The sequence below is a fragment of the Cupressus sempervirens genome, chromosome 6, assembly GCF_028749045.1.
Source record: "Cupressus sempervirens isolate cs-2001-9-10 chromosome 6, ASM2874904v1, whole genome shotgun sequence".
Taxonomy (NCBI): Eukaryota; Viridiplantae; Streptophyta; class Pinopsida; order Cupressales; family Cupressaceae; genus Cupressus; species Cupressus sempervirens.
Genome location: NC_143123.1, coordinates 287,358,269 through 287,384,909, shown reverse-complemented (window position 1 = coordinate 287,384,909; position 26,641 = coordinate 287,358,269). Strand labels below are relative to the sequence as shown.

General features: G+C 37.7%; 1 protein-coding gene across 1 annotated transcript in view; it reads right to left on the bottom strand.

Annotated features, from left to right (window-relative positions):
• LOC149552339 (Glyceraldehyde-3-phosphate dehydrogenase-like family protein) overlaps window positions 1–26,641 on the bottom strand; it is a 244,872-nt gene that overhangs the window by 152,433 nt on the left and 65,798 nt on the right. The window lies entirely within an intron of this gene.

Below are 26,641 nucleotides of genomic sequence, written 5' to 3'. Positions count from 1 at the left end.
TGGAGAATAGAGGATATCGTACAGAAAAGCATCGTTAAGGGTAAGAAACAATTCGTACAACCAAGGAGAAGGAGAAAGCTGTACAGCCATACACCAAGAGAAACAATTGTGTCACCATACCAAAGGTTGAGTACAGAAAAGAATACCATACGAAGGGCTAAGAAAAGGGAAAATACAATACGGAAAAGGAGATCATTTGTAGGCAAAGAATGGATACCGTACGGCCCGAAAGAGGTAAAATAAATACCGTACGACCAGTTTAGACAGAAGTGCAAACTGGGAAGCCGAAGTTGTAAGTGTTCCTAGGTTGCCAAAGTATACCGTATAGGTATACGGTGTCCATTGCAAAGAACTTGGTGGCGTACGACACACAGGGAGAACATTAAGTATCATACGGACTTGCTGGTTCACTAAGTGTGCAGCCTGCATATAGAATGACACACCACTGTACGACAGGAGGAAATAAGGCAAGCTGGAAGGAGAAAAGGTTACTGTACGGTCTTGGAGGTGCATTTCGTATGGCCTAGGAGACACTTGAAACACTAGAAGAAGACCTACGTATGGACATGAGAGTGTCATATACCATACAGCAGCCACAGATAAGTTATAAAACATCATTGCACGGTCGTACGACATAAATTGGTACAAGGGACAACCACTATACAGACACAAAAGAAGAGTAATAGGAGGTTCTAAATTTACAAAAAAAAAATCAAAACAGTTCACAATGAATAACGTATGGTACCAAAGGTAAAGACATAAACAGGTAGTGAAGAAAACATAAGCGATTGGCAAAAAGAGTATGGGATCGGAATAAAATCACAAAAATGGTGTGTTTTATGGACTTTTGAGTGGGTTTGAGGGTGCTAATTTGGTCTTGGCGGCAGGGGCACTGCCCCTTGACCTTGCTGGGGGCGTTGCCCCCTAGGCCCCCTGTCAGTTCAGTTATCAGTCTTGGGAAGTGTGACCAATTGATGAGACCTGGAGCTGCTGCAGGCATAAAGTGTCTATCTGCCAAAGGTGGAGAGAGCATTGGAGCAAGCCTTTCGAGAGGGGTGCTACGCTTTGAGGCACTTAGAGTAGCTGTTGGATGTGAGGCTGTCTTGGTGAATGCATAGAGAGCTCGGGAGGATCTGACCATCCAGTTGGAGGCAATAGAGCGACACTTGGCTCAACATACCTAGGAGTTGGAAGCAGAGAACGTGGCATGGATGGCTATCAAGGTCAGATTGGTTAAGGAGACAGTATTGTGTTAGTAGAGGATACAGATGCAACGTGTTTTGGAGACCAGTTTGGTGCAAGCACGGGAGGAATGTGAATGTGATGTGACAAAAAAAGATCTATTCTATTAGTCACAGTTAAGGTGTTCCATTTTGTTAATCTATCTCAGATATTTTGTAAATATTGTCTAGAGACGACTTTACTTTTGGGAGGGGATGATGTTGTCGGTTAAAAGTATTATAGCCGACATGTAGAATTGTATCCAAAAGGGCACATGATGGTTGAGTCACCCCTTCGGGAAAGTATATGTACATCGTCCGTAGGGACTATTGAGACATCATCATAATCATATTGTAAGCATTGGAGTGCATATTGCATATATGAATAAAGTATTTGTTTTGTGTTATATCTTACTGTACTACATACGATAAGTATCTTTTTACCCTATACGGTAAACACAATCCACATAAAAAGAACCTGAGGGTTTGCATCCTCGGATCCTAAATAGAAGTTGAAGCTTCCTTAATTTCTCCAAGAGAAATCTCAAACCAAATCAATATCCAAGCATGCCAAAATGAGTCTCCCTTCTTTTAATGCATCAAGCTATGATTCTTCAGTTTCCACTTCTCTTTCTTCCCCTTCTTCTTTTCTCACCTTTTAACCCCCTTTCAATATAAAATGACTAATTTCATAAATTTGTTTTAGACTCACATAAGCCAAATTTAATATTATATGAATTTAACTTCAAAACTCCTAATGTCCAAAAGGGGGGACATTATAGTCTTCCCTCCTTGAGATTGCTTGCCCTCAAGCAATTATGAGTCCATAAGCCAATACCGGGATCCCATATCCATCTTCTAGCATCACTGTGGTCCATACTAGTTACTCTAAAGTGAGAACCTACCATGTCGTGGTACCAAAAGTGAGAATGCAATCCAACTATCAATATGATCCCTGGATCCCATGTCAATCTCTAAATCTCTGCTGCAACTGTAGGCTGCGCAACTCTGAGCATAAATTTCCAGCAGTGTAGCATCACAACATAATCCACAAAATGTAAAACATATATCTTGTTAACACCTAGATCCCAAACCAACCTATCAGCACGATCTTGGGTGTAGAAATAGATGATCGATGAATCTCCAACCTCCTGAATCAGCAAACGGAACAAATAGATACCCAACATACTACCCATATGCAAGGAACTCAACTCATCATAACTCAAGATGTCGTTGTCATTACTCAGATCAACATCGAGCATGACAATGCTATCACCAATATATTGTTGAATTGGAAAGGTAAACATCTCATATGGAATATATCGTAACATGTGTAGTTCCCACTCATCTACATGTAACTCACTAACCCTTGTAGGCCAAGCCAAATATGAAAATATAGTAGTAGTCCAAGCAGGGCAGCCACTGATGACTAGAGTATGTAGAAAGATAAAATCACCAATCAATAAGTAGGCCGCTGCCATATAAATAACTATGCCTGGAGTGGAGCCCATTTCCTCCGTTCAAACGTTGCTTAGAAGTACCTAATAAGCCCTAAAAACTTTGGTATCCACTTACATTTTGACAGCCCAACAGCAATAAGTGAAATTAACCCTCAAGGCACACTATGGACAACTCTAAACTATCTGCTTCACCATAAGTATCATCACTAAAATCAATATCTTCATCAATGAAATGATCACCTTCACACATCGTTCATCTCTATCTCACGATATAGTGAAATCATGTTACTATTGTAAAAATCAGAACTTATGTATTTGACTTCTTGCTAGTCCTTATGGTCTTCATTAGCAAAATGTGCTTCATTAAGATGGAGAATGGTGAAAATATTGTTATGGTTATCATGTCGACAAATGGTATTGATTACTTCAATGATTTGTGTCATCTCCATAGTTCTTTTTTTTCATCTTTCTTGTGAATGACCGCAATAGAGTTCTCATTTTTAGCCTAATATAAGGAGTAACGTGTCATACTTAGTTGGAGACATAAGCCGTCTATCTCCTCTTAATCTTCAACATGTTTGATAGCTATATCCCTATTTTTAAGCAACTTCAAGTAGTTTGATTTCATTCTTTCTAGTGCTTTCTTAAGAGTGTGAAGGCTTGCACTATTGGCCCCCTTCATTATTCCCTTCTCCTTTTCAATATTTTTAACCTCTCACATGATTTCCTCAATGTTTTTAAGGGAGTTATCAAAATGCGCTAAGGCTGCAATGATCATGTCATTGGATACTTACAGCTTATATGCTCCAAAATCATCGTTTAGAAATGAAATGTCCGATTGGTCCTTCAAATCAGCTCCTATAGCTTCATTTTTATTTTAAATTGAATCATTTTCAGAAACTTCCTCCCTCTCCAAATGTATTGTATCACCAACTATTCACATAATTCATTCTCATTGAGAGACTCATTTTCAGCCTTAGGATCACCATAATGGTTGTCAACATTAAGCTCCAATTCACCAAATAAGATGTTAGTATAATCCTTACAATTATTCATATTGGACCCCCTCTTATGATCTTCATCATGTTGAAGCTAGACCAAGGAATCTTCAACTTCCCCAACGCTGATCTGCACTTCTTGAGCTGACTCTGCCTTTTTTATAACTTCACCAAAGTGACCAAGTGACCAAGCTTGCTGGAAGTTAAAACAAAGCTTTTCTTTCCTCATTTGATTCTTGCTCATTTTTTGAGATTCCACAACCTGTAATTCTCTTGCCTTGCGTTCTTGTTTAGGCTGTTTGTACTTCTCAATTTTTTGGTCACATTGTTTGAGCACCTTGTTGACCAGCTTATAAGCACTTTGTGATGCCTTTTGTTCTACATTGGAGATGGCTAACAACATTTGTAGAAGTGGCTGGAAATGGGCATCACTCTCATTAATTGCTAGGACTATAATGTCTTCCATGGCTGCAACATCCGCATTGTATTTTACCTTGATTGTGCCTAATAGGTTTTGAAACATGGTATGTATTAAATCATACAATCCCATACCAAGCATAAGAATGCATATTCTGAAATCTGCAAATGACTTGAGGATGCGAGCTCTTCTAGGGAATTGACAGCTACTACTGTCACCAAGATTTTCAAAACCATCAACAATAAGTTGTACTACCTCCTTCCTGATTTCTTTCTTTATAAGGTTCTTGTGGTGCTAAAATACTTGCGATCTCCATTAGACAAGAAGCAACCAATAGTTTTATCTCGTCATCTAATGTTTCAACCACTTTTGTTGATTCAACCTTTTACAGTAGGAACAAGAGTCGCCTGCAATAAATTATGTGGTAATTTCTCTACCATTGCTAAGCATCCTTCCAGTTCAACCAATGTACCAAGAACTTTTTCCCTGTTCATAAATCTCAACCCAAGTTTGTTACCTATTTTAAAAAGGTATTTGGGCCATTTCCATAATATCAATTGACGTAGTTTCTAAATCTGATAATTTTTTGACCTACCACATTGCTAACATCAATGCTACTACAGGCAATTGTTTTAAATTTCTATTAAGTTGTTCTAAACAGAGCTTAAAAATAAAGACACGTGAGTTTGCTCTTAGTAAGTACTCGATTGCTTTTTAGGGTAGTCTCTGCCAAACAAGCTCACTCCCATTCAATACCAGCAAATGTTTTTGATGGAAGCGACAATAGAAAGATTTGTATCCCCAAACTGGACTGTACTGTCCCTATACTACGATCAAATTGTTACAAACAGAATGATACTTGGCCTGTAATGATTCCTAACTGCTAGATTTTGTGAATTTTGAGCACTGCAGATTTATCGAAGAACTCTAACAATTACTAGCAATGCAGTTTCCAATGTCAAAGATCAATTTGGTCTTATGCATAGCACCCAGATACTCCATCGGATAATATACATGGCAACCAAACTCCATGTAATATCATTGTCCAGGCTTAAAAAATGAATGCAAGTCATAATACAAGCAGGCCACGAAATGTTGAGCCTCAATATATAATCTAAAGGCTCTGTTGTTGCACTAACACTACCAGCTGTACTACTCTTGGTGTTGTCAAGTCACACCCAAACAGCTACCCTAAGATTTCCTCACAGTGAATTCTTCGCCAAAATGATTTGTATTGAGAGATAACACACATCTTTGAAATAATCAGAAATCTCAAACACTTCCTTTTTACTCTTCCGATATCTGTAGCTTCAAGACTTCAAAAGAGCAACAATATATGCTATTGAATGGCTCAATAATTATATGTAGCTTGTGGTTTCTGAAATGTTCTATAACAAATTTGTGTTGCAAATCTATGTAGTCGGAAACACACATTTGTTGTCTAATGCTCGAACCATATTCTTTTAATCTACGTAAGCAGATTATAACACTTAATAGTTCTTCTGATTCCCAATGTTGTTTTCGTAACATTTCCCTACCTCAAGTTTCAGTTGCAAACCAATGTGCAGCACTCCAGTGTCAGACTCTATTGCTACGATTATTCTTCACTAGGATAATGTATGGCCAACGATTCAGGAAATGGCTTGCTACAAACACCTCCAGAAGCAGTTATGAGAAATTATGAGATGCTCTACAATTGCGTCAAAATTGGGAACGATACAACTAACGCATTTGCAAATATTTTACCCAATTTTGATAGGCTTGAATATTGTACCAAACTTAATATTCTTCTTCCACAGTAAGGTTCAGCCAATTAATTAAGATGGATCTTGTATCTTCCTACACTTATGACTATAAGCATTAATACTTTTGCAGTGTAACTCCCTGCTTCTTCATGTCAACGTCCATTAGTTTGTTGGTGAAAAGCTATTCCCCACTGAATATGGAATTGTCAGGAATAAGTATCAACAGTAGGTCCAACTCTATTTTCTGAACAACTGATGCATAACCTCCTTAGCGCCTGTCAAACAACTTCAAGTCCCCTTCTCTGTTACAGAAGCTCTTAACTCTGCGCCAAAGATAGTTCAAATAGTTCATGTCTTAAATCATTCAAGGGTGTCTTCTTCCATTTCTGTTACGAAGAACAACACTATGCGACTTCTTAAAGACAAAAAATGGGTTCAACAATGGAATTCTCTAATGTTTTACGAAAGAAATAGTTGATTTGTAATATTATAAGATTCTTCTAATGTTATATGGCCACATAATAATAATAAAAATGTTTATATAATCTGCGCTAATATTTCTCACTTCATTCACGCATAAATGTCTAGCAAACAACCTTAAGTCTGCTGCCCAAACATAACAAATATTATTTTCTCAATGCTTTCCCGATGGCTTAATTTCCAATCTTCATAAAATATTCGCATTAAGACAACTGTAAACATGTTGGCATGTTAAAATACTTTGAGAGACCCACAAATTAATTATGAGTTCGGCACTTAGACTATATTCCTCCTAGTCCAATACACAGAACTCTAGACTATATTCCTCCTAGTCCAATACACAGAACTCCCACGCCATATACAGTCTTCAGACACAAAGGACACCAAACGATAATATTGTTCGTGTGCACACCGAGTGCAGGACAGGAGTTTCTACAGTTGTCATTTCAAAATCTAGCTCTTGCAAATACAAACGATATATGCTTATCAGTTTTCTAATCTTTGGCCCAAGCTTGCCTTCAGAGGTTAAATTTCTCCTTCCAGCCAATTCTGTAATTATCAAAATGAATTCAAATGCCTTCATTCAAACATTTAATGATTGAACCCAATACGCACATCATGCCCTAATTGAATTTCTACAAGTCCAATCTCTCCACCACTCCACTGAAATATTTTCTATTGATTAAAATATTTTATTTCTACAAAATCCACACAGGTTGGCTCCAATCAGTAGCTTCTACAATGTCTCCTTTATCATCAAAGGCTCTCTTCTTTGTTACTGTCACTCTCAAGTGATGAGTCATCATACATTAGACAATGGATAATCTCGATATCGAGCAACTTGTATAAAATTATATCATGTGTGATTAATAATGTTCCATTTAGTCTCTATGTAACCACTGAATCAATGGAAAGAGCAAAGTTGAGAATATTCTAAGAAATTGACAATATCAAAAGATTTCCAATTGATAATAGGGACAAATCACTGCTTACACTATAGCCTCCAACCAGTTATTATTTACTTGGAATTAGCCTTGTATAATCTTTTCCATATAGTTTGTGGGGTCAAGCTAGAACATTTGATGCCAAAAATAAAATTTCCTTCTGCTTTTTTAAATTTTGAGGACGTTGGCGCCACCTTTTTCGTCTAAAAATTTACATAGAACCAGTTTAATGAAATCTCATGGTCAATAAATTTGTTCTTCAAATAATCTTCAAGGCTGGGAAGATATGGGGCTCTAATTAAAATATGATAAATAATTATTAGCTCTGAAAAAAGATAAATTATTTTTGCAAATTGTTTCTAAATAAACTCGATAGGCTGGTAGGAAAACCAGCTCTAATACCACTGTAATATCCGATTGGATATTCCTTTCCAATTTTCCTCATAATTATTTCATAAATATAAATAGAAAACATATACCATAAACACCAACAAATGCTCATAAAATGTTATTGCATTATAATGTTCAGTAGTACAATAACAATCCAATCATAAAAACAATGATAACAGTCAGATTGGACAACTAGAAATGAACCTGAAAAGAAATTGTGAATGTCGTGGCGAATTCACCACATAAAGATGAATTGGGACTACATCCAATCCACCCAAGAAGGACCTGAGGGTTTGCGTCCTTGGATCCTGAATAAAAGCTAAAGCTTCCTAAATTTTCTCCAAGAGAATTCTCAAACCGAATCAATATTCAAGCTTGCCAAAATGAGTTTCCCTTCTTTTAATGCATCAAGTTGGGACTCTTCAGATTCCAATGTCTTCCGTCCTCTTCTTCTGTCACCTTTTAACCCCCTTTCTAACATTAAATCGACCCATTTCATAAATTTATTTTATACTCTCATTAGCCAAATTTGTTATTATATGAATTTAACTTTAGAATTCCTAATGTCCCAAAAAGGGGACACTACAGCAGGTGTACATACTCGTTATGCAAGTCCATCCAGCCGTGTTTCATTTTCATTCCCTGATTCATGCTCCTGCCAACTGCAGACCAGACGATGAAGAATGAGAAACTCCTAAGTCATTTACAATTGTTCAATCATGCACCACTCCCAATACATGTGTATCATTTCAAACATGACCTGACTCTCAGCTCTGGTTGTGTGCAATCAAACTCATCAACCAACTTCAGACAACTCCCATCAGCCCCCTCTCATTGCACATATGGTTTCTCACTAAATCTGCCCGTGGCTCCAGTATCTGATATCCAGCCTGTGCAACCTCCAATATGCCTGACAGTGTTGAAACAAATCTCTCTTGTCAATGTTAATCAGACCAGCCAGTCCAGTTTTAATAGTGTTGTTTCCCTACGTTGTCCAGTCTTAGCAGTCACCAAAGAAGTCTCTCCTGAATCCCATTAGCTCCAAGACGACCTTCAGGAAGTGATATTGAAGCTGCTAGCCAGTGAGGATTTCGTTCCACAGACCCCTGCCTGGAAATTACAGAAAAACAATACCTTTCAGCAACTCGTGCTTGTTTCTCTGAAAACTTTGGAAAGAAACTCTTTCTTCTTATATGCCCATTTGTTTCTTCCTGTGTGACTATATTGCCTTTGTCCCCTCACATCTCCCGTAACACCAATTCACACAACCATATTGAGCCCATATATATATGTGTGTGTGTGTGTGTGTGTGTGTGTGTAATTGTTCCATTTGTTCAAGAACAACTCTTTCTGAAATTTGACAATTCCAGGAACGTTATAAGGGCCCGTTTGGTTGCTGGAATTGGTGTCACCTAATTCCTAAAATTTCTAATCCGCAGTTTGGATGCGCCAAACCGGAATTGGCATTTGGGTTTTGTATTCCCATTTATCCCCAGATCCCGAATTTCAATATTCCACCTCAATAGGTGGAATTGAAAAATCAATTCCAATTCCACTAAAACAAGAATTGAAGGATAAACTAAGATGTAAATTTTTTGAAGTCCACCTTACCTCTCGGCCTATTTCATCTTTTTAGGTTTCATTTTGACAAATTCATGGGTTTGATGATTGCCGAAGATTTCTGATTTGGGGATGTCTACGTTTCATGATCTGGTGAGTTTCACTATTTCTCTGAGTACTTCATTGTTGCAGACATCCGTTCATGTATCTCTGTTCAAAAATTATGAGAATGACATTCTATCTTTGAAAGAGTGCAGGTAAATCATTCTTGGACGCCTTCCTACAGCCTTTTTGTTATCACATTGTGCATCTTTCTTGCCAGTTTTTCTGTTGAAACGGGTATGTCTTCCATTTACAGCACTTAAATTTTAGGGTTTCTGATTTTATCTGAAATTAATGGCCGGATGCTTGATCAGCCTGCTTTAAAAGTAATTGCACCATATGGGCTTCAGCTCCTTGTGTTGAAGATGTATATCTCACTTATGTATATCCATGATAGCAGACTGAAGATCTATTGATGTTGTGGGAGCTGCATTATGATACACATATTTGCAATGATGACTAGTTCCCTTTCATGTTCATACACCATCTATCCAAGTTTCGTTTTCAATTTTGTTCAGACTAATCTTCTTTTCTTTTTAAATCTTATTTTTCATGTGATAGATTCCCTAAAGGTTTCTTTAGCGTTGGATGAATTCCTCCACATTTGCCAGCTCTAGATTGTTCTGATTCGAATGTAAGCACTTCATTTTTAGGGTTTCCGATTTATCTGAAATTTCCGATTTCCGATGTTAGTATTGAAAATAAAGGGATTTTACATCTGTAGATTCAACTGAGGGATTGACTCAAGCTTTTTTAACTCTTTTCCAGCACTTTTTTGGAGGGTTTTATGTGTACAGTGCACCCATTGCGGTTCATTACTAGGATAAGCTTGCAATATTGAAACCCCTCTGTTTGATACTCCATGTGATCATAACTTAAAACCCTGACAATTTTTTGCATTCACTATATAGGAATTGCACTTTGAGGAGTAAGTGTTGCAGGGGATAACATACTTGGAGTCCAATGAATCTGCTCTGTACTCTATAGAATGGATCTGCATCTTAAATTGTCCAGTAAGTTCAGTTCCAATAAGCTCCTATATTTTCATGATGGCTAATACCCACATAGCTCATCATCATAATCATCAATGGTGGAGAAGCCTTTACCCACATTGCACAGGAAAGCCATTGCCCACATAGCTCATCATTGTCAGTTCCATTACCCACAAAGCACAGCTTGAATGCTTAACCTCTGCTTTGCTTTGTAAATATCAGAAAATATAATTTACTATTGGAAAATTGGATGCGCGGTAGTAAATATCAGAAAATAAAATTTAATATCAGAATTCACCAGTCTCTCCCTTTTTGGGCATTTAATGTGCCCTCTCTCTTTAATGTCTCACTCCATAATCTCTTAATCTTCACAGTTAATTTTCTTCTTTTTCTTCTTTTTTCTGCCCACACAAATGTCTCTTCCAGTGGTGAATAATTCACCTCTCTTACACATTCTGGAGGGTTCCCTATGTTTTCTAAAGGTTTTTTTGATATCGCTGCCCACTTGAATTCCTATGCAGTTGATCATTTCTCTCTTGGCACTGCCATTAAGACCTTCCTAATCCAAATTATTTCCTTTTTAGTTTTTACTCATTCGTGATTCCCATCTTTCCCTATTCTAAACTCTCTTTTATTTTATCCTCAATAATATGTTCTTAATCTCATGCTTTTTCGAATCATTTATTGTTCATTACCAATTTGTTACTGGGATTATGTAGCATTTGATGGTTTTACTTTCTTTTAACCATTCTAATTTTCCAAACTTGTTTTGACTTCCAGATTTCCTCCTTCAATTCCATTGTTTAATCTGCAATTGGATTAAAGGAATATCCTATCTTCTATGTGTTGTTTTAATGCAGTTAATCCTTCTTTGTCATCATCGCCTCATATGGAATGAATTATGAATCAGCCTGCTCCAGATTTGGAGAAAGATGATAAAGGTTGTGGTATTTGGCTTTACACCAGCCAACTGCATCATCTTTGAAAATGCACTTCACAAGATAATAATTATAAGGAATTTAGTTGCAAGCAGTTAATCTCATCAACCATTTTATTTAGATTAAAATGAAATCTCCAAGAACAGATGAATAGGCAATTGGATGCACATTAGTAAATATTACAAAGAGTAAAATATCAGAAGACAGTTGGATGCGCAGCAAGTAAAATATTAGAAGAAAATTGGATGCACAGTAGTAAATAACAGAAATTTTAATTTAATTGAAAGGATAGAAGGTCCCACTGATTCTGTCAACTGGTGAAATATTCCAGTGTTTCAATGGTTAACTTGGTTACACCAAAACTACGTTAACTTAATTCTACTCAGATGTTAGTTATGTTTCTGGTTCTTTTCTTTCTTTGTCACGGATTCTTGACTTGAGCAGTGATGTAGTCTTAGTTTGTTGCTTTTACTTGTTTAGTTATTGTATTGTTAATGAATAGGAAGTATGATCGTTTCAAAATAATCGCACTCAATTAAAACTAGTATATTTTGTGCTCATCTTTTTGATACTATGTTATGTTAATGAAGATTGTTTAAATTTAAACATCAAACTTTGTCATACTTTGGATAACAACACCAAATTTTTGATTTCTAGCTTTTGAGTTTACTTAAAAAATAATTCATAATGAGTTGCTAGTAGTGCTGAACCCAACATATTTGTGATATTGCTATCAGGATTTAACCGTGTATTTTTTGAGTCAAACTCATTGACCCATATTTCATGATACTATGTTATGTTAATGAAGATTGTTTAAATTTGAACATCAAACTTTGTCATACTTTGGATAACAACACCAAATTTTTTATTTCTAGTTTTTAAGTTTACTTAAAAAATCATTCATAATGAGTTGCTAGTAATGCTGAACCCAACATATTTGTGATATTGCTATCAGGATTTAACCGTGTAGTTTTTCAATCAAACTCATTGACCCATATTTCATGAGTAGTGATTCACACGAATCCATCTCTCATGACAATAAATGGAACACTTAACACTCATTAGATCTAGGTGATGCTCACAGAGGTGAAGCACCGGGACTTCTTGGGAGGTCATCCATCCCAGTACTACTCCAACTTGAGCATGCTTAACTGCAGAGTTTCCTCCAAGGTTAAACCCACTCTACTTGCAGCCCCATTTGCAAAACCTTCACAGCTGCACGTTGAAAATGGAATCTGCACTTCTATTACTTATATTACAAGTTAGTTCTGTATGTATAGATAGAAGAAGGTTACTATCTTTATATCTATGTTGCATGTACAATTTAGTCAAATTTATTAACATTTTTACTATAGTTGTAAGTCATCTCTGAAATCCGTCTCTGCATTGGTTTTAGGTCACTGATGATCTAATTAAAGATATAAACATTCAAGGACACGTTGCCAGGAAGACTAGAGTCATTTGTTCTCTTGTAGTTGCTCTTGTCACCTATGATGCAGCCATAGCAGCATCTACACAAGAAGGTAGAAGAGCAATATGTAAGCGCAAAAGAGGCGGAATTCCTTTTTATAAACATATTATCCATTCCAATGAGACTGATTGTCGTGACTGAATTCGAATGGGTGGAGGAGTCTTCTTTCATCTAGCAAATATTCTAAGGCAAAAAGGAAGCATTACAGATACAATGCACATAACGTTAGAAGAACAACTAGTGATGTTTCTTGATACCCTTGGCTATAATCTAAGGAATTGTAAGATTTCCCATAACTTTGATAACTCAAGAGAGACAATCAGCGGATACTTCCACAAGGGTTTGACAGCTATCATGGCACCCCATGCGAATTATCTTTTGCCACCTGTTCCAAACACTCCTCCAAAAGTTAGTGCGAAGGACCATATCGATCCGTACTTCAAGGTAGATCTTCTAGTGGTGCAAGTCTGTTTCCTTGACTCTTAATCCTATTATTGCATGTCCATTTCATTATAAATTTGCCTATTGTGGGATTGTGTGGGGGCAATTGATGGAAACCATATTCTAGTCACTATTGATGTTGACATACAAGCTAAATATCACGATAGAAAAGGCAACTTATTGCAGAATGTTATGGTTGTGTCTTTATTTGATTATAAGTTTCAATACATCCTTGCTGGTTGGTGTAGGTGTACTTCCAATCCCCCAATTTTAAGCTTCCAGATCAGCCTAGCAAGTAAATATTTTGTTGGTACATTTTACTGATTATGGTGTTATGAGTTGGAGTAAAAGCTTGATGAAAGGGACAGCCATTGAATCACATTAAATTAATTGTTACACATGTTGATTCTCATCAGGTATTGATTTATGATAAGGTTTATATGTAATCTCCTTGCATTGTCATATAAGAATCTCATAAAGGAGACCTGTGGGCATGAAATGTAGAGCTTATCATTCAGAGGAACAAATGCTGAAACGAATTGCACCAGGGACACAACTTGTTTCATGCGAATTGGAGATTCTTGATTGGGCTCAATGGAAACAGGAACAAGTTTAACATGTGCTTTGGTAGTAATTGAGAACAAATGTGATCTTATTAACATGAGTTATGAATCCTTGTCGAAGACATTGTTTCTAATCCACGGGCTCACCATCGAAGGTAGAGAGGTTGCTGTAATAAAATTGACCAAACTCTATCGAGTTCAACATGTTGGAACTCATCACCATAGCCGCGGGGTCATGGAAATAAAGCCAAGAGGCTCGATCCAACTGAATGTGCAGATTCCTTATTGATTGAATGAAACAACCTTGCCATCGAAACAGTAGTGCATATGGCGATGATATATATTACAGGCAACGCTCCACCAGAGATAGCACCATATCCAAACCAAAAGCAAATTCTTATACACTCAAGTCTCATCTCGTGTCAAAGAAAAGGTGAAAGCATAAATGGAAGCCACGGTTTAACTCATAGAGGAAGCCAACTTTCATCACAAATACCTATGATGTCAAGTCTCCAACCCAAGCTACATTTCAAATTGTTGGCAACATCATATATAAGCCATGGGCATATAAACAATTTGACACACGTTGAGGCCAGCAAAGTCGGTGGCGAAAATGATACCAAAGAAATGAAGAACTAGTAACGAATGCTGTCACCAATTCTCAGAGTTAGGAATCAGCGGCATATATGTTGTGAAGTATACATGCAAAGTATTTGAGGATAAATACTAAGATAAGCCCGCGGTTCTTATGTGTAGATTTTGAGTTTGATAACGTTCCAACATTGTCGAGAGTAAGAATTGCAATAGAATTATGCTGTTGTTGGAGGACTCGACTAGTGAGGGTAGCGGTATGTATCCAACAATAAATATCCAAGCCTGTGCCAACAAATGTTTCATACACGACTTTCATCCAAGCATTTCACCGACAGATATGTAGATTATATACATTGTTTGTTAAGCATGATAGTCATAAGAGCGGCTCAACAGTAAAGGGGGCACTCTCCATATGCCCAACACATGTATTCCTCTCTATATATGTTCCTCGATACGGGAAGATACCGTGGGTGATAATAAATCATACCAGAATATACAGTTATGTGAAAAAGTTGTGGTGCTAGGTTCATGTGCAAATATGAAGACTAAGTCCTATTATAAATGTGGATGCATCCAAATCCCGATGATACAATCCGATTCAGTGAAGTCTCCAGAACAGTTATAACAGAAAGGCTGTGAGCTGTTTGATAAAATACATCTTTGGTGACAAGTGTTTACTATTTCAAAGAGTCTATTGCAAAAGTACCCCGATGAATTAATAGGAAATGAATATATTACATATTCATTCAAATATATTATATATTGTGTCAAAACATATTCCCGCGTGTGCCAGGACTCCATTCAGAATGGGAAAGGTAATATATTATATTTCAATCTTAATGACATATGTCATTAGATTTGTTAGCTAACATTTGATTAGGAGTAAAACATTACAACCAAGGGAGATTGGAAATAAAAGAGGAAGAGAAGATCAACGCCATCCAAGAATCAGTTATGAAACTGAAAGGTCACGGGAAGGAGAAAGATTAAATAAGCCAATGGCAGAGTGAATGAGGGAGGTCTTCTTTTTGGGTTCTTCTTTTTCCGGATACAGTTAGAGAGCTGAAGGGAAAGAGAGGGCATGTTAGTTTGGGGGTTTTTCTTCTTGGCTGCATACAATCAGAGAGCTGGAGCAGAAGAGAGGGCATTTTAGTTTAGATATTTTATTGCATTGCATATAGGGGGTGTTCTGCTTTTTCTGCATACAGTCGGAGAGCTAGAGTAGAGGGGAGAGCATTCAATTTTCTGCATTTTCATTCATGCATTAGATGGATATTTTGGTTCTTTGTAATAGATTTGGCTGTAGATTGTAAGCAAATATAATCAGAGTATTATGTTTGTTGTGTTCAAAACAAGAAAGGTTTTGTTATGAATCAGAGCATTTAGGCATCACTTTTCTGATTACTTCCAATCGGAGTATTGTTATAATCAGTCTTAAGCACTTTCTTGCATTCTCAGCTAAATGGTGAATGGGTGATAGATCAAAGTACTTTCATCTGTTCATGTTGCAAAGTTTCAGATGTTTAATCTTCATTTTAATTTCATGTCGCTGCATTTGCATAACTAACAACGTTCTTACATTACCAATGTTGGGGAGTCATAGGAAGTGTGAATTCCTGGGGTTGGCTAGGTGTAGAACTGATTTCTCTGCCTGAGTTAGTCCTATCTAGGGCTTGTTTGGTTTTCCTCTTCCGTTCTCGGGTTAAGAACGCACCCAGTTAGTTTAGGCAATAAAACAAATTCATTGCATATCATTTCATAAGGGAGTTGTACCTTCCAATTCAGAGGAAATCTATCAATCTCATGATAGATTATCCAACTGTTGGCATCCAATTGTTCTTTCAGATTTGGGCACTTTGAGAGTTTATTTAAAAGGACAATCTGTTTACCAACAGTTGGAAAGGGTCTTCTGCAGATAGTCGTGTTTTAGCTTCAGCTCTCTCAAGATCAAATCCATTTGTAGTTCCCCCTGGTACGTCAACTATGTTTATATAATGATGCATATGTCAATTGTTAGAAAGCTATAATAATATACCTTTTCTAAATGTAGGAAAATATTATTTAGTTGACGTTGGATATCCAAACATACTAGGATTTCTCGCCCTTATCGGTGTACACATTACCACATAAAGGAGTTTTCAAAAGAAAACCCTGTAAACACTCCACAAAAGTTGTTTAACCACCAACACTCCTTGCTCAAGAATGCAATACAACATACATTTGGAAGTTTGAAGTGGCATTTTCCTATCCTGAGGCATGCAACATCTTAACAGATGATGACACAAACAAAGATTATTTTAGCATGTTGCATACTACACAACTTCATTACAATAGAGGACGACATTTCTTCTAAAGTAGGTGTTGAAGAGGAAGATGATTGCAAGGGGATAAATGTACCAATGCTTGAGACATATGGGCTGACTCGGCGTAATAGAGATGATCGGGGCAAGTTTCGAGATGAAATAGCAAGAAGGATGTGGGATGACTATAGAACTCAACTTAGTTGTCAAAGCTTACTATTAGTATTAGCTGTAAACTCTATTTTGTCTACATGGATCTTGTTGAAACAATCAGCTAGCCTCTTCCTTGTTAGGATGCTGCATATTTCTTTGTATACTGTGCAAGGGAGCATATTTCTTTATATATATTGTGCAAGGGAGTATTTATTTATATACCATGAAATTGATTTTATGATTCTACTAGTGGATTTGATCACCCATGCTGCCCATAGGCAGACTTCAATGCATTTCATATTCCTTTTATGTATATGTATTTTGTTACTTGAGTTTAAGTCTGAGATCACTTAACTGTGTGCATATGTATTATGTTACTTGAGTTTCATCCTCACAATAGATGCATGTAAAATCAAACAGTTTGTTCTATGGTGATGAGAAATTATTTGACCAGGCTGCTCAACTGATAATTGTTTCCCTTCATATAATGCGTTAATAACACATGAGAAATTTTACTAGAATGACTTTGTATCAATACTGTGAGAAATAGAAATTTTCAGAATATGTCAAGCATATGAAAAACTCAGCAAAGCCAGGGCAGTCATTCAAACTCAATCATCTCCGAGTTTTGATATATTGTCTCAACCAATGGGAGGAGTCATCCGATGGTTACACATTTTCCAGGCTCATCAGTACTATTATAAATCTCAATATAACAGTATCAATAGTCTTCAAAAGATGAAAATCATAGAAATTATGCAATAAGGTCTATAAGAGATCATTTGTTCATATATCCATCAAAGGATTTTCACTCATGTACGTGGACTAGAATAGGAATCATCTCTTTAGCAAGATATTCGGGAATTTGGAAAATGGCAATCAAAACCAATGCAAGGTTATTGGTAACTTTTCAGAAGTGGTCCCCTCATCTCTTGAAATTTTAGCTGCATATGAAATTATATTCTGTCTCGTTTAATTTGTTATTGCATAATATTATGAATGCTAACAAGGGAAACCAAGCTCCTTAAATTTTCCAAGTGTTGGTTTACTGTATTTAACAAGCTATCATTGTCCACCATCGTTGAAGAAGAATGAATATCCTCTATCATTATATTTTCTCCCTCCTGGTATGATTTGGTGAATGAAGTGTATATCTGTGCACAGTTTCATTTCCATGGTGGGCCTCCAAATGTCTCAAACGGCATCATTAACAGCAACATGTCTCCCCAGAAATTGAATGGCTTCGTTCACCATTCATCTTTCTTCTACAAATGATAAGACATGAATGCATGGAAGAATAGGTAACATAGCATTGGGTTATACCTGGCCAGTTTTCCTAAAGAGGTTTTTCTTTATCTAACGGAGAAACAAGTCATGCATGTGGCTTTTGTCGGGGTGAGAAGAAATTTTCGATGCGTTCCTTATGAAGTCATCATGACATATTATTTTGTATGCTGATTGATTAAATGATGTTATGTATCATCATTGAAAAACGTTTGTTCTCTTCCTTCAGTATTGTTCTATATTCAAGATATATGTTTTAGATGTAATGTTAGTTATTGTGGACTCTGACAATTTATCTCCAATAAAGAAGTTCCGTATTTCTGATTCGGTATTTGATTGGATTATGTAAACTCTTTATGATCAGAGAATTGTAATTTTTCATCAACTTTAATGAAGTTCTTATTTGAGTGGATTGGGTTGTTTAAAATATCCCCAATAGATATTTACCCGGTTTCTAACTCATGACAATTCTTCTAGACATAAACATAGGCAGATGCATTACGAACCAGCCATATAAACCAATAGATTCTTATAAAATACCTTAAAAAATATAATTGCATTATACAACAGCAATACAATAACTATTATTCAAAAGTCCAATTTTTAAACACAATTTTATAGTCGGATTGGAATACTAAGAAAAGAAACTATAAGCACCTATGAGACACCTGAAGTGACATCTCCACGGGCAATGGGTTTGCATCCACTGTCTCCCAGCACAAGGGTTTTTCTCTTCTTGCTAGATGAAAGCTAAAGCTTTCTGAATAACTCTTGCAAGAGAGAAACTTAAGTCTAAATCATAAACCAAGCATATCTCAATGAATGAGTTTCTCTTCTTTTTAATCCCCAAAGTTGTGACTCTTCAACTCCCTTCCTGTCTTTTCATCTTATCCCTCTTTGTCACCTTTAGCACACCTTATAATATTAAATTGACCCTTTAATTTTAATTCACACTCTCATTGTCAATTTTAATATTATATGAATATGTCTTCAAATCTTCTAATGTCCCAAAAAAGGGACATTACAAATCTTCCATCTTCCCTCCTCGAGATTGTTTGTCCTCAAGCAATCAGTACTAGGATCCTATATGAATCTGCAGGTAGCTCTGAAGCCCAATCTGAAAACAAATCCTGCCACACTGCAAAGCAAGGTATCAAACTAAAACCCATCCATCAATCAGATCCCTGGATCCCATGTTAATCTATGAAGTATGGATGCATTTGTAGGCTGCACAATTCTAATCATAATTGCATCCAGTCTCAAGTGTGTAGAACTTCAACAAAATCCTCAAAATGCCATAGATACATATGGTCCACACCTAGATCCCAAACCCTATTGTCATGACCAGCTGATAAGATGTCATGTCCCCATTTTTCAGAGGCAGTCTGATTTAATTAATTTGGTTAACTTGGTTGTCCAAAATAATGAATATTTTATGAGGACGACTAATTAATCATTTTAATTAAATAAATAAGTAATATTAAGTTAATTATTTATAAAGTTATCAAATATATAAATATTAAAAGATAACTTTATATTTAATTAATTTAATAAAGTGACTTGAATTATAAAATATTTAATAAAGTCACTTAATAGATAAAATAAAAAATGTTCTAGAAGTCTCTGGAGAAGATGGAGAGAAAAGAATAAATAGGCACCCCGGGGCTCCATTCTAATCAAGCAGTTGTTTATTTTCTCTCTTGTTATCAGATTGTGATTCAATCACATGGGCATTGTGGAACCTAGGGTTTCTGCAATTGTCACAATTGGCCATTGAGAACGAAAACTCTCAATAGGTACGCAATTTTGAGGGTGTGAAATATCACCTGAATTATTGCAGATTGCAGGTGACATTACAGTCATTTCATCAGGGCAGAATTTGTGGCCTAAGGCCAAATTTGGAGGATCATTCTGAGGATTGATATTCGAAGATTTAAGCTTTTGCAAGGTTTGAAGTTCACCAGGATCTGTTGGCAAGAAGAGTAAGGAGATTTCTTCAGCGTTCTATATAGAAGGTCGCAGTGAGAATAGATCGGGAATAGAAGAACGAGCTCCAATGGTGAAGCACTTGTGAACATCAATTGCATTGAAATGCATTATCCCTGTAATCAGGCCGGCTAGAGCTGGGGACATTCGCTGCACAGCTATATTAGTGGTCGGGTATATTACTATCATGGACCTGCAGCTATTCCAGGCTTTACTTTGACTCGATTTAGAAACCCCAATTGCAGCAAGAGTGGAATCAGAATCTCACAATCCTCCAGCGCTCCAGACGGGCATTACATTCGAGTGTTACTGCACGTCTCACAGGGCATATTCGTAGTAGCAAAGTTACGGAATCGAAAGATGGAAATTATTTTGAAAACTGAAGGAGCAGTCTAAAATATGTATATATGACTTTCGATTTATGAAAGCCGAAATGCATCGGACTGAAGGGGTTAGCGGAGCCAGACATAAACAGGTGCAGATTTGCATTATGGTCTTCTGATTTTGCTAACATCACTGTAGAGAACGGAGTTATCACAGGATTGATCAACAATTGCTCCGCCGAAGTTAGGAGGAGGACGGGTTCGAAAAATTGGGATTCAACAGCGCCAACCCAGAGTCATGGTGACACGAATCCGTGCGGCAGTTGGACATCAAGATTATCAACTCTAATTTGCACCATTCAGCAGATAAATCAAAGGGCACGATTTTTTCCAAATATCAGACGGATTTCATTCTAACCGCCAAGCTCCGATCACATGTTGCGAAATCATATTAAAAATTCGCATTCAATATCCAACGGCAGTGTTAATTGGAATGAGGGCAGATTGGGAGATGTGACTCAGACTTATTGATTCCGAATATCAATATAACAGACCCGTCAGGATTCATCAAAACGATTCATTAACAGCACCAATAATGGGCAGATTGGGACAGGCTCGGATTGGACAGTGAGATCGCAGTCAGTCGGGAAGAAGCGCAAGGTTTTTGCTTAAGCAAGGAGATTCCCAGGTTTTCCTTTAATGTTACTCTATTAGTAAAGCCTAAATGAAATATATATTGTCACTGTTATTTGTTTATCTCTCCATGCAAAAAACACAATAAGATTTCTCTGAATGTGTTTGCCACACTATTATCACTGTATTTGTAATAACTGTTAATCCGGTGGAAGATGTGAAACATTGCCTTTGTGATCATCTAACAATTGTTCACCAAGTGTTTAGCTCAGTTTTTGCTATAATTCAGTAGCTTTTCAAGACAAGAACTTTACAGTGGTATCAGAGCTTGTTTGCTAATTGCTTGACGAAATGTCTAACCCTTGAAGTATAAAGAGTTTTTTTGGTATTGGAAGAAGATATAACCTGCAGGGGTTACTACAGTGGTATCAGAGCTATTGACCTGCCATCCTGTTGGGTAGATTGGACATTGAATCAGTTAGTTAATCATGTTTACTTCAAGTACCCAGAAGTAGTGGGACAAGGATATGAAGAAGCTTAAAGAAAATTTGAAAAGGTTGGATGAAAGTCAGAAAAGGATGAATGAATTAATGGTTTCCTTATGTAAGAGGACTACGTCACAGAACAAAGAGAAAGAGGAACAAGCGGTCTCTACAAGTGAGGTATCTAGAAACCTCTACAAGGAGTTTGCAGCCGTTGGTGACCAGCATATAGCCGAATCTAGGAAGGACAGAAGTCAGACTAGCTTGGAAGAAGATGTTGGGCACACAATACTTCAGAAGGTAGTGGGAATGGATGTTACGCAGATTGATAGTAACGGTCAACTTGATACTCAAGTTGAGACAATTGTCACAGGTACTCAGGGTGGTTTGGTTCCAACAGGCAGTAACTACAGAGTAGAGGGTTCAAATGATGATGAGGATGTTGATGGTGAGACACCTGGTAGAAATGAGCAAACATTGAGTATTCATGACTTTGCTAAGAGAGAGTACCAGGCTCAGTTAGATGCTTCGTCACATGAGGTAGAAGCTGATAGTACGACTCAAGATTGGTCCAGCCAGCTGAAGGTGAGCAAAGATAGTATTGTGGCTTCTTTATCTCATCATGACACGATGCGGGATATGATAGAGGATCACATTCGGATGATTCAGTTACAGGGTAGAGACAAGGGAGTTCAGGCAAAGTCTTCTTGCGTTGACTTACAGGCGATTAGAGAAGGAATGGGAACGATGAAGTTGAGTTATTTACATCTTCTATCAGATCGTGACCATCTTCTTAGACTTGTCAGAGATTATTCAGATGCCTTGAAGAGGAAGGAGGAGGAAGTTGACAAGCTATCTGGCGAGCATGATGACACTCAAGCTTCTTCGGTAAATAATTCATTGACATTACAGCACTGGGAGAGACATGGGAATGGGCATGGCATGGAGCTGGGCTTAGTTTCATCTTACACGCCTGACACTCAGCTTTCTACAGTAGACGGATCATATGTGGTTGCTGATAATGTTGCGAGTTCATCTTGCATTCACATCCAGGAAATAGGGTCAATATCAGACAAGTATGTGGAGTCAGTTGGTATTGGTCACATTACTCAGGTAAGGAGTTTGCTTGAGTTACCAGCTGTTTCTTGTTTACGGATATGGACTCGAGAATGTTTCAGCAACATTTGGGATTCAATTGACTGGAGATCTTTAGCATTTTATGGTAACAGTGATTGTTTGAGTGCTATCATGGATTTGATTAGCAGAATACGCGGTGTTTTCTTTCCTTGTGCCAGCAGCTCATCTGATGTTGGTATTAGTTTTTATACATCGGTGTTGGGCTTGGTTCATATATCCAGACGACCATTCTTGTTGAAAGGTGTTGAAGATTTTTCATATTTGACAGTATGTACAGATGAGTCCCAGGATCATATTGGCCTTGATGACATCCAGGAGGATGCAGTGAACAGTTTTGAAGATCTAGCTTCCTCGACAATTTCCTTGGGTACAGAGGAGTTAGACAGCAGTACTATAATTTTTGGCACTCTGGATGTTGATATGGACCTTGGAGATGATTCGCGAGACATGGATGATAATATTCTAGAAACCAGTAACCTTGAGGATATTCCTTTAGATAGAGCACCAGAAGAGGTTTGTAGGAGACAATCTAGCCAGTGCCATCATGTAACTAGCCAGTTGAGAGTTAGTGAGCGAGACATTGCTATCGCTTGTGAGCATTTTGATACTGCTCGTCAGTTGTTGGCCGTTACTGGTTGGGGTACTTCTACGACAGATGAGTCCAGTGGTGGTTACTTTTCTTTGGCAAAGATTCATGCCCTGCATGAAGCTGTCCGGATTTTGAAGCAGGATTACTTACGATTGGTAGCCAACCGTGATCACCTGGTTGAGTAGGGGAGTACAGCCTATGAGGCACTCCTGGACCGTGAGAAGGAGGTGAGTGAGCTCTCCCAGGAGCTCATAGCGACTACTGAGGCTTTAGAGGACACACGGCGAGATCTACAGAAGTCGCAGTTTCAGTTAAAGGAGGTGACCGTGGAGTTGGAGCATTTGCGGTCAAAACCAGCCCCAGACCCAGTTCATTTGACTATTGAGGTGGATGGTGGTGAGTACACTCCTGCAGTTGCTACTGTGGAGCATGTTGTTGGGACTGACACACATGTTCAGGATTTGGTAGTTGCTGGTCCTAATGAGTTTGGGATACCAGGAGAGTCAAAACTCCAGTTTGATTCTTCTCAGATAGATGACAGTGTGGTCCAGTTGAGTACGCCACCTTTGCAGGAGGATCAGTTGTGGTGTGCAGGGGAGTATGTTGATGCTTCCTCGTATAATTTTTACTGCACTGAACCGTTCATGGAGTATTTGCTAGACAGTGTACGTGTTCATCTGGATTCGCATAAAGTGACAAAAGGTGTTCTCATACAAGATACTAGTGTTATTTGCAGATTGGTTGAGAAGATTATAGTGATCCTTTCTACTATGCTACCTCACAGGGACCTTGAGGTGGGGTTTGTTGAGCGGAGTGCACAGGATCCTAACCAGCTTACAGACATTCGAACTCGGAGATTGGAGCCATTTGTTGATTTCCAGTTCAGTGATGGTGAGCCAGTAGCAGAGTTTGGGGGTTCCTACCAGCATTATACGGTGAGGTACGCTCATCATTTTTCTTTTGACCTAGAGATAGAAGATTTGATTTTACGCAGGTGTAGATTGGCTCCAGTTTCTTACCATCCATTCTGGGATAGAGTGGTACCATCTTTTGAAAATAGAATTGGCAGTTGCAAGTTACACAGCCTGCAGTATTGACACACACGGAACAGTTTGTCAGCAATTGGATTTGTTGGCAGTGACTCAGGTACCTATGGCTGTTGTCATATCCACAGTGCAGTTGGGTGCAAGTGCCAATTAGACAGAGACTTGAGCTTGGATAGAGATGATGTTTCAGTTAGCTTGAGTTCCGCAAAATGGTTTCTTCTATCGACACCTACAGTTGGTCTTCAGATGATTTCATCAGAGTTGTCAATTGTTTGGATATTGAGTACAGTTTCTCAGCTATTGGTATTGATGATTTCTTCACGGGAGTATGGTAAAAACTGGGACGATATACAGATTTACATTTGGGATCCAAGCAGACTGATTGGTTTATGGTTCAGCCATTGCTTGGGGACAAGCAATTTCAGGAAGGGCGGACTGTCATGTCCCCATTTTTCGGAGGCAGTCTGATTTAATTAATTTGGTTAACTTGGTTGTCCAAAATAATGAATATTTTATGAGGACGACTAATTAATCATTTTAATTAAATAAATAAGTAATATTAAGTTAATTATTTATAAAGTTATCAAATATATAAATATTAAAAGATAACTTTATATTTAATTAATTTAATGAAGTGACTTGAATTATAAAATATTTAATAAAGTCACTTAATAGATAAAATCAAAAATGTTCTAGAAGTCTCTGGAGAAGATGGAGAGAAAAGAATAAATAGGCACCCCGGGGCTCCATTCTAATCAAGCAGTTGTTTATTTTCTCTCTTGTTATCAAATTGTGATTCAATCACATGGGCATTGTGGAACCTAGGGTTTCTGCAATTGTCACAATTGGCCATTGAGAACGAAAACTCTCAATAGGTACGCAATTTTGAGGGTGTGAAATATCACCTGAATTATTGCAGATTGCAGGTGACATTACAGTCATTTCATCGGGGCAGAATTTGTGGCCTAAGGCCAAATTTGGAGGATCATTCTGAGGATTGATATTCGAAGATTTAAGCTTTTGCAAGGTTTGAATTTCACCAGGATCTGTTGGCAAGAAGAGTAAGGAGATTTCTTCAGCGTTCTATATAGAAGGTCGCAGTGAGAATAGATCGAGAATAAAAGAACGAGCTCCAATGGTGAAGCACTTGTGAACATCGATTGCATTGAAATGCATTATCCCTGTAATCAGGCCGGCTAGAGCTGGGGACATTCGCTGCACAGCTATATTAGTGGTCGGGTATATTACTGTCATGGACCTGCAGCTATTCCAGGCTTTACTTTGACTCGATTTAGAAACCCCAATTGCAGCAAGAGTGGAATCAGAATCTCACAATCCTCCAACGCTCCAGACGGGCATTACATTCGAGTGTTACTGCACGTCTCACAGGGCATATTCATAGTAGCAGAGTTACGGAATCAAAAGATGGAAATTATTTTGAAAACCGAAGGAGCAGTCTGAAATATGTATATATGACTTTCGATTTATGAAAGCCGAAACGCATCGGACTGAAGGGGTTAGCGGAGCCAAACATAAACAGGTGCAAATTTGCATTATGGTCTTCTGATTTTGCTAACATCACTGCAGAGAACGGAGTTATCACAGGATTGATCAATAGTTGCTCCGCCGAAGTTAGGAGGAGGACGGGTTCGAAAAATTGGGATTCAACAGCGCCAACCCAGAGTCATGGTGACACGAATCCGCGCGATAGTTGGACATCAAGATTATCAACTCTAATTTGCACCATTCGGCAGATAAATCAAAGGGCACGATTTTTCCCAAATATCAAACGGATTTCGTTCTAACCGCCGGGCTCCGATCACATGTTGCGAAATCATATTAAAAATTCGCATTCAATATCCAACGGCAGTGTTAATTGGAATGAGGGCAGATTGGGAGATGTGACTCAGACTTATTGATTCCGAATATTAATATAACAGACCCGTTAGGATTCATCAAAACGATTCATTAACAGCACCAATAATGGGCAGATTGGGACAGGCTCGGATTGGACAGTGAGATCGCAGTCAGTCGGGAAGAAGCGCAAGGTTTTTGCTTAAGCAAGGAGATTCCCAGGATTTCCTTTAATGTTACTCTATTAGTAAAGCCTGAATGAAATATATATTGTCATTGTTATTTGTTTATCTCTCCATGCAAAAAACACAATAAGATTTCTCTGAATGTGTTTGCGACACTATTATCACTGTATTTGTAATAACCGTTAATCCGGTGGAAGATGTGAAACATTGCCTTTGTGATCATCTAACAATTGTTCACCAAGTGTTTAGCTCAGTTTTTGCTATAATTCAGTAGCTTTTCAAGACAGGAACTTTACAGTGGTATCAGAGCTTGTTTGCTAATTGCTTGACGAAATGTCTAACCCTTGAAGTAT